This window comes from Gavialis gangeticus, unplaced genomic scaffold, assembly GCF_001723915.1.
Source record: "Gavialis gangeticus isolate Ggan-Ray unplaced genomic scaffold, GavGan_comp1, whole genome shotgun sequence".
Lineage (NCBI taxonomy): Eukaryota > Metazoa > Chordata > Crocodylia > Gavialidae > Gavialis > Gavialis gangeticus.
This window is the reverse complement of record NW_017728992.1, coordinates 100,737,458-100,746,985: the sequence shown is the minus strand read 5'-3', so window position 1 is coordinate 100,746,985 and position 9,528 is coordinate 100,737,458. Positions and strand designations below refer to the sequence as shown.

Sequence of the window (9,528 nt, the reverse complement as noted above, 5' to 3'; positions counted from 1 at the left end):
TCCCCCCTTGTTTCTGCGCGCTGGGCTCAGGCCTTTGGTAGACTCTGGGAACTTACCCCCCCCCCCCCAACTGTCCTTGCCTGGCCCTCTGTGCCAGGATCAGTCCTTGGGGCCCTGTGCCACTCCTGCCCAAGCCTGTGTGTTGGGATTGGGCCTTGCACTGCCCTATCCAGCACACAAGAGCTACACTATCTGGCCTGTGGAGCTCCCCATAGGTTCAGAAATGTTGGCAGCAGGGGGACAGTGGGACTGCTAGCCGCTGCTAAAATTTTGGACTGGGGGGAGCCCTGTGGGCTGGAAGACATGGTGGCAGGGCTAGTCTCTGGCTTTCAGGCTGGGAGTCGATCACCCCTGGGTTAGATCCTCAGCTGATGTAAATTGTGGTTTCTCCATTAAAGTCTGTGGAGATGTGCTGATTAGCAGCAGCTGAGGATTTGGCCTACTGATTCCAAAAGTGATATGTTGCTGGAAGATCCAGCTTCTTAGAAGGACATCTGTGTCCACCAGTAATTGTTTCCATTGTATCATCTTTCCTCCCAGCAGCTCTGATTTTTCAGAGCCATGGAGCCAAAGTGAATGGCAGAATTCCCATTGGCTTCCATAGGAGTCAAATCTGGCACTGTTACCAGCATGGCAATCTCAAATGCCTGATTGTCACATTAAGTAGTTAATGGTTCAGCTGGCCGTGGTGTATGAAGTCAGAAGAGCCAGTGTTATTCCTTTTTCCATGTATTACCCAGTTTAATCATTACCAGGTGCAACATCCTAAAGCCATGACTGCCTGGGGCAGTTAGCTCTTCGAAGCTTTCCTATGAAGATGAATGGAGTTGCTGTTTGTTTTTAAAAAATCATATAGTGTTTTTTATTTACACATTACAGTAAAATGACTTCTCAGCTTGTTCTGGTGATGGCAGGAAAGGATTGTTGCTGGTGTTTCTGTATTCAGCATTTCTGTATTATGGCTCAGTGAAACTGCCAATTGTATGGTATTTCGTGCTGGCTTCAACTTCTCTTAAGAGCTCCAAGAAATGTCTGGTGGTGGAGTTTTATTACTGTAACCTCCTTGTTGGTTTTTGGTAGCAAGTCAACTGATTTTAAAGCTTACTGTTAAAAATGATTTTATATGCTCTGGAGAAGTGCATTCTAAATGGGAATAGCTTATCCTGTTCACAGATATTGTGGATAAGTGGTTCTATATGTGGTATTTATGAAGTATCAAAAAATCCAGGAGGAATTGGTAAGAAATGTGATAGTATAAAACAGATTCAGGCCCTTCACAGTTGAAATGGATAAGAACCACAAAGTCTGAAGTAGATCAAAGCTTTTCCAGCATGTGGGGATTGTTAGATTTGGGAGATTAGCTGGGTCTGGCCACATAGATGTATCCTTCAGAGAAGGTGTTCATGTCATTGTAGTTGATAGATTTTTCTCAGTTTGCACCAGCTAAAGGTTTGGCTTGGTGTCTTTCTGGTAATTTAGTCTGTATTTGTTTTCTTGTAATCAGTCCACAAAGGTTACATTTGTTCATGTGAAAGTACTACGCTCAAATAATGATTTTATTTTGGAAAAGTTTTTGCAACAGAGAAAATGAGTTCTTCCCTCTTTGTTGCTTTTACTGCATTTTTGACCGCACTGCTCAGTTCAAGTGCCTGGCTTTGCGTGTAAAAGGAACTAGGTGCTGGGTACATGCACTATGCCTATAGCTCCACATATTTAATTATTAAATAGACTGCTTGCATTTCTAAAGTGACTCTTATCTAAGAGTCTCTCAGATGCCCAACAAAGGGTGTTTGTACCCAAAAGCTTGCAAAGAAGAATTTTTCCAACTGTTGTAGGTGGTCTAATAAAACATTATTGGATTTAACCAAAGAACCTTGCCTGCCTATGTCCTTAGACCAACATGGCTACAACCTATACCCCTCAAAGCATGGGTGACTGGTGCCTTCTGAGTCTGGGGGGGTACCTGCAGAAACTGTCAGCAGTGGGGGCGGAGCTGGCAACTCCTGCAGGCGCTGCCGCTAGCATCAGCAGCTGGGGCAGAGCTGGTGAGTAGACACCGGCAGCAGTGGGGACAGCCCTGTCGGGGGGGCATGTGCCTCCCCATGGCCCCCCTACCAGTGGCCCATGCCTCAGATCATTATAAAACATACAATTAAAGCTCTTGCCTTTCTGAGACATTTAAGATACATGTTGGAATTGCTGCATGCATGAATGAAATGCAGCTTTAATATAACAAAAATGCACACAATAGTTTTGGAACAGGAAAAAAAGAAGAATACTACATACCAATGGGGCTGGAGGGGCATTTATGTAGACAGAATGCAATTATCTCAACCGGAATTTGACTACAATAGTGAAGTTAATGCACCAACCCTGACAAAGTTGTCATGAGTTAACTCATCACCACAAATGGACTGTCGATTCAAATATTGACTCATTGGAAAAAATGTTGTGTTACCAACTGAATCACCAGCATTACTTCCTCCTGCAGCTAGCTGTCCTTTGCAAATATCCTAACCAAATAGTGACTTATAGATCAACCTTGTGTGGCACGTGAGGGCTGACTTGATTACAGCACATGCTGTCCTAGCTGCACATTTCAGATCAGAAGCCCTAATACTGTAGAATACATTTTAGTCACAGTTGTAACAGTATCTTTAAAAGTGTCAAGGGTAGAAGTTTATATAAACAAGAAATAATAGAGAGAGAGAAACTATTTGAATCTGGACACACAGGAGGAGGGAAACAAGATCCAATGGGAAAAAAAAAACCCTGGATCACAACAGCGGCTTTACATTCCCACGTGAGCATTTTTCTTGGATTGAGTACTGCCCCAAATCATTTTCCTAAAATCTCAGACTGACTGGAGTTTTTACCATCAGTTGAAAAGAAGCAGAAGTTTAGGCCAGAATATGTTTGTCTTGAGAGCTAGCCAAGAAAGGAGAGTGCTGTAGTCCTCAGACAGCAGCACAGCCTCTGGGGGAGGTTCAGAGAATGAAGAATCTGTTTTCCATTTGGATGCTTTGTACCTTTATGACTGATGAACTGATTGCTGTGATTCGACTGCCATCAATTCATTTCTTCTTAAGCACTGATGCACCAATAAACTGGCAAGGAGATCTAAAGGTACTACTTTACAGACACAAGAAGACATTCTTTCTGCAGTCTAGATGGCTGGGTTCCTCGTCCTTTTTATTTTTCATTGAGTTAAAAACTAGAGGGGGGACTTAAATTTGCATTTACGATACTGTTGCTTTAGTAGGTTACTCACCACAGGAAGATTTGAAGGTTCTTTAGTCTGTAACAAGATTTGACAGATTTGGTGTCCAAATGTTGCTATGAGCATAGACAAATGCTGGGTTTAGTGTAAATATATGTTATGTGCAATATTTTTACTGAAAAATGCACTCTGCATAGTCTCTATGAAAGCCAGTGCTGTCTGTATTAATCACATCTACTATAATGCCAAATATCTATCTTTTAAATGGGCCATACACGAAATGCTCTACCTCCTTTGTCACCATTTTGCAAAGATTCAACTCCAGAAGATGAATAATTTGACGATATGTGGGGGCTGCATGCTTTTAGTTGAAAGATATGTTAGTAGCTTGGGTCATGTACCGGAAAGAACAACTTGGAGACGCACATACACAAACAGAAACATCTGGTGACAACTCTAATGAGCTCTAAGGTTAAGTACAGACATTCAAAAAGCCAGAGGCAGAATTAGTCCAATCTACATGGGTTTCTCTAAGCTGTGTAGTTTGGATTGTGAGTGAATGGAAATCACATTTGCCGTTCAGCTGGGGGAGGCAGGCAGTGACTGAGGCCAGAAGGCAGGGGGTATTCCTGCATGCCTCCGGGCCTGCCAAGGGCGGCCACACCTAGCTTAGCAGGGGCCATCCCTGATGGGCTGCCCAGCACACACACCCTGCTGTCAGCCCACGAGCCGGCACAGAATCTATCCCCAGCCCTGCTGTGGTGGGCAGAGGGGTGGAGTGAAAGGGGAGGCCCCCGGTCATGTAGACCCGGCTCTTCCAAGCCTAGCCAGCACGTTTGGGGGGCCACACATGATGGGACCTTCCCCCCACCATGTTGTGCCCGCCCAGCTGGAAAGCCTGGCCCTCTCCCAGCAAGCTGGTGCCTGTGAGGAGTAGAGGATGGGGGCAGGACTGTGTAGCCCATCTGGTTAGCCAGCCCAGCTGGGTAGGCACAGCAGTGGCAGAAAAGCCCCCACTGCACAGGACCGTCTAGCTGGGCAGACCCCTGTGTGGGCGGGGGGGGCGCTGAGGCTGGGTGGGGCTCTGCTCCCCCACCTCCTCCACCCCCCCACCTGGTTGACCATTTCAGGGAGGGCACTGAGCTAGGGAACAGAGGCTTTGTTGCCTCAGTTCTGTGACAGCCCAGGGTAGGGCAAACGTGGCTCAGTCGGAGCAGACTAGTGCGCATGGAGACTAGTTCACCCTCCCTGCAAGGGAGGGTTAGCAGGGTTCACAAAGCGTCTTGGGATGTCAGGGAACTGCAACCTAACTTGAGTTGGGAGGGTTTCTGGTGAGAGTTCAATAGACTGGTCTAACCTGAACTGATTATATCTGTGGGGAGCCAGAGGAAAAGCAAGGGCAACATTGAACCCCTGCTGAACCAGATGGGACAACTGACACCCAGGAAAAAGCCAACCTATTAAATGGGTACTTTCCGTCAGTTTTTGAAATGCTTTTTTTGTGATGCTTAACGCTCACTGGATTACTGTGTATTGTGACAGGGGCAAGCTTTCACACCTGGTGCAAGCACCGGCCTGCCTCCTGCCTATGGGCCAGCTGCCCCCCTCACTTGCCCGCCATGCCTTAATGTAATAGTATTGAGGTGTTAATTACGTAGGAAGCTGCCCATTTTGAACCCCAATGTTTAGGGAGATATCCACAGCTCTGTTCCACGCCTACACTGTGGCCCAAGCCTCACAGATGCCTTCCTAGGCAGCTAAACTCAGCCGTACCCTTTGCCTATTAGATGTGGTCCCCTCTCTGGGACCTTTGGCTCCCCCTTAAGCCCTGGCCCCGTCTCAGGCCAGTCAGGATCCTGAGACTCTCTGCTCTGGGCATCCCTCACAGTGGGCTGTCTTGGCCCTTCAACCCCCCTTTGGGTCCTGGCCCCAGCATGGGCCAGTTGGGTACCTTGGGTCAGGTCTAAGCTGCATGCCCATCCACAGGGTCCCCATTCCCAGCTCAGGTGCTTTGCAAAGCATGCCTGGGCCCCTGGGATCACTCACCCCAGCAGGCTTAGGCACTTCAAGAAGCTTACCTGGCCTTCCCTGCATTAAGTAACCCACCTGAAGGTGGGGGCTGCGTTAAGGCACCCTGACCCATCTTACACTGGGGAGGTGCTCACTCTTGGCATTTACCTGGGGACTGCTGCATCACCAGCAGCCCGAGCAGGCCTTCCTGCCCCACCAGGGTGCAGTTTTAGGTCATGCTCAGGACCAATGAGGTCTCCAAGTCATTCCCATAGCCTCACTCTTACCTCCAAGGTATTCCTGGCAGAGCTCAGCAGAGAGGTGTTTCTTCCCTGCTGGGTGGTCACAAACTGCCCTCAGGTCAGGGAGCAGAGCCTTAAAATGGCGCCTTAATCAGGCACTGCCCCTCCTTCGCCCAGTCTTTAAAGTAGCAGGCACTACCAGTGCCCTGCCACACGCTTTAGCATGGTTTCTGCCAGCTGTGCTAATGCACAGTAGAATTAGTTCAAAGGACATTAAGAGTCTTGTGTAGACACACACTGTTACAGGTTTAGAGCAGTTTCCAATCACTTATACTGGTTTCTGTGTAATTTCTGTGTCTAGACCAGTAGTGCTGTCAGTGAGGTTTATTTAGATTTAGGCTGCTAATCTGTATTTAAACATTAAATATGTTGCCTGTTTGTTGGAGTTCCCAACAGCAGTTGAAATTGCTGAGTTGGAGGAGCAGTGTCATTGCATTACTGTGCTATCTTTTATCAGTGCACTGGCTGTTTATGGGAAAATAATCTACCACCTGATAGTATACTATTATCTCATTAAAATTTGGTGAAGCAATAGACCTGGACCCAGCAGGAGCCTCTGAAACAGCTTATTGTGAGGAAAAAGAAGACAAGGGAAGATAATGGGAAGTAGATTTTGGATTATTTTTTCTTCCTCTTTTTTCTGCCTTCAAACAACAGCAGCCCTTCTGCTGGCTTTTTAAATACTTCTTCAGAGAAGAAAGTTAATAATGTCTGAACTACAGCTTGTTCCTATCTTCTCTTTGGCCTCCTCATATTTCAGTTTTACCAGAGCCAACATATCTGGATGCTGTTGGTGGTAGTTTCACACACCCAACCAAAACCATACTATCCTAGCCTTATCAGACAGCTGCACTGGTTCTTCCTTCATTATCTTTGGATATTTTACTTCCAGGCTAAATAATTTCTAGTGATGGGTGTCAGAGATGGCCTTAGCACTTTGAGTTTGTGAAATAATATCTTCCTTTGTCTCTCCCTCAAATATAATTAACTCCAGCCCAGGGCAGCCATACCACTATGCACAGGGACATTCTAAGGATTCTGGAGATTGGAGAGGAGAGATTGGAGCAGTGACTTGTTTCCTTAGAATAGCTCTAAAGTACCAGTATCTAATTTCCTAGTGTGTGTATATCTTGCTAAGGAAGAGCTGTCCAGATGTGTTTTTCCATTGCAGCAAATGGATTACACCTGCTTTGTTTTCAGGACTCACTGCCAGAGCGGTAATGATATGGTCAGGTACCTAGGGCAACTTCCCATTGCCACAGCACTATGCAATTGTGAATGCAATCATGTGGCTGCAGCAGCAGTTGATTTTTCCAAAACCACCCCCCACAGCTCAGCACGTGGTGCGGCTGCCCTAGTTATGCCACTGCTCACTACAGATGGGGAAAAAGGGGATAGAAACTTATTCTTCCTCAAATCTTTGAGGCCTTTTGATTTCTATTTCTTGGGCCTCAAAGATTTCTCTGCTAAGTGCCTCTCCTTTCACATGATGTGGGAGCATTTTCTGCTGCAATTCCAGCAACAAAAATACCAAGAAGAAAATGTATTTCTGGTTCACTGTCCCTCCATCTCTTAATACAGAGCTCAGCAACCTGTGGCCCGCAAGCCAAATCTGGCCTATGGAACCATTTGATCTAGCTTGCAGACGTGGGGCTTCAGCAGCCAGATTGACTCAATTTGGGTCAGAGGCAGGTGGGCAGGTGCAAGGGTTTACTCTGTCACACAGTTGGCCAGGACCCTGGAAAAAAATTATTTTTTTGTTACATTCTACTTTCCAAAAAAAAGTGTATGTTTTATTTGGAGGCATGTTGTGTGTGAGAAAATATGGCATTTCCTTATCTTTGTTCAGCTCTACACAACTAAAATGACAGTAGATCTTGGCTGACAATCTCCTTGCTTCCTTGGTTTGGACCTTATAAAGCTATTTATGCAAGAGTTTTATAAACTCTGACGCAGTGCTGTTAATATGGTGTATTATCTTAAAATGGGGCTTCAGTATAGGTTGTAAGAGTACTTTATAAGCTCGTGCCTGCTGCTCTCTTGCCTACATGTTGAAGACCTGTATACCAGAGAGGGAAGATGTTGCACCAGACTTGTTCAGCCTCTTCTGGCAGATGATGTGAGTGACATGGATGTGCTCCAAGGTGAGCATTGCCTAGGTTTTAGCCAGAGAAGGAGTTTTCATGATCTCAAGCCTTTCAAGTATGCATAAAAAGGTGGGCTGAGTGGTGAAGGATTAAAAGGGAGGGGGTTTTGAATGTTAAATTGGCCTGTATGTAAAAGTGTGTACTAGATATACAAACATTAGAAGACACGTTTCTTATGTGTTTCCTTATAGGAATATCATCCTCAATTTAGATTATATAGAATAGATTTTATTCCTGGAAACTCAGAGGTGGTGACTCCTGATGATCTCCATGTAAGCTGCATGCATGCATGCATACATACATGTATCAGAAGACAATAATTTGCCCTGTATGAACTTGACCAACAAACAAGGCAATCAGTGTGCTCTTAACAATATCTTAAGTCTGTAAAAAGCAGTGTTGATAAAGACCAATTGCTGAAGCCTTAAAAGTGTGGGTTTTCTGGTGGTTTCCATGGAGACCACTTGATAGTTGCAGCTGTAGCATCCAACACTAATTACACACTGGAATTGCTGGGAAGACTTCAAAACAGTCTCCATAACAACCCCTCAGTGTGTAACATGACCATGAGGCTAAATGGAACATGTTCCCTTGGGCATTAATACAGTTTAATAAGGAGCCCCTCTTATAAGAACAGCTGAAATGTGTTGGATACATGGAATCTCTCAAGAACAGAAAGTTTGAGTTTTAAAGAGCTTAATGTTTTCTAGGACTGCCTATAGAGTAATTATCCATATAAAATGTACATGTAGTATGCTTCATGCATGATGCTGTTAAGTAGGTAAATTCTGAAGTACTTAGTACAGTAGAGTTATACCTTGCTACATGATGCAACATTGTATTACATGCAAAGCACTTTTAATCTTGTTTTGTAGTTAACCAAAGACTGCGGCGCTGGTGTCATCGGGATGGCTTTGGCTTCCATGACCACAGCCTGCTCTTTGCTGAGAGAGGCAGCGAGCTGCTGGGAAGGGACGGCCTCCACCTCTCTCTGCTGGGGAGGAGGCTCTTCTCAGCCAGACTGGCTGACCTGCTCCACTGGGCTTTAAACTAAGCTTGCTGGGGGATGGGGGGACTACCGCCACTGCTGACCTGCTGAGCAACCCTTGCAAAGCCAGCAGGCCAAGGCACTTAAGGGAGCCCACCCCTGCCCCAGCCCTGGAACGAGCTGTAGGCAAGGCAGGGGCCCCTAAGGAGACACTTTTGTGTGCCTATACACAAATGCCAGGAGCTTGGGGAGTAAACAAGAGGAATTTGTCCTCCTGCTAAACGCAAATAACTATGATGTCATAGGGATAGCAGAGACCTGTTGGGACTCCACCCATGACTAAGCACAGGTATAGGTGGCTATACCCTGTACAGGAGGGATCAAGTGGACAAAAGGGACAGAGGTGTAGCTCTTTATGTCAAGGAAAGCTACGCATCCCTGCAAGCTGACATTGGCACCCACGGTGGACGACTTGAGACCCTCTGGGTTAAAATCCATGGGAACATGGCACAGGGGATACTGTGGTGGGAGTCTACTACAGACCCCCTACCCAGGGTCAAGACCTTGACCAGGAGTTTGCCAGGGAATTGGCTGAGGCTGCGCACTCCTGGTGTATGGTTGTCATGGGAGACTTTAACTACCCAGACATCTCGTGGGAGGAGCGCTCAGCCAAATCCGAGCAGTTGCAAATCTTTCTCTCGTGTGTGAATGACCTCTATCTGATGCAGGAAGTCTGTGGGCCGATGAGGTAAAGCACTGCTTGACCTGGTACTGGCAACTAGGGACGACCTAATCAGCGATCTATTGATCAAAGGGAAGCTGGGTGACAATGACCATGAGCTGACCGCCTTCATCATCCGC

At 46.2% G+C, this 9,528-nt stretch overlaps 1 protein-coding gene across 2 annotated transcripts in view; it reads left to right on the top strand.

Moving 5' to 3' along the window:
• Positions 1 to 9,528, top strand: part of TMEM241 (transmembrane protein 241) — a 93,104-nt gene that overhangs the window by 60,488 nt on the left and 23,088 nt on the right. The window lies entirely within an intron of this gene.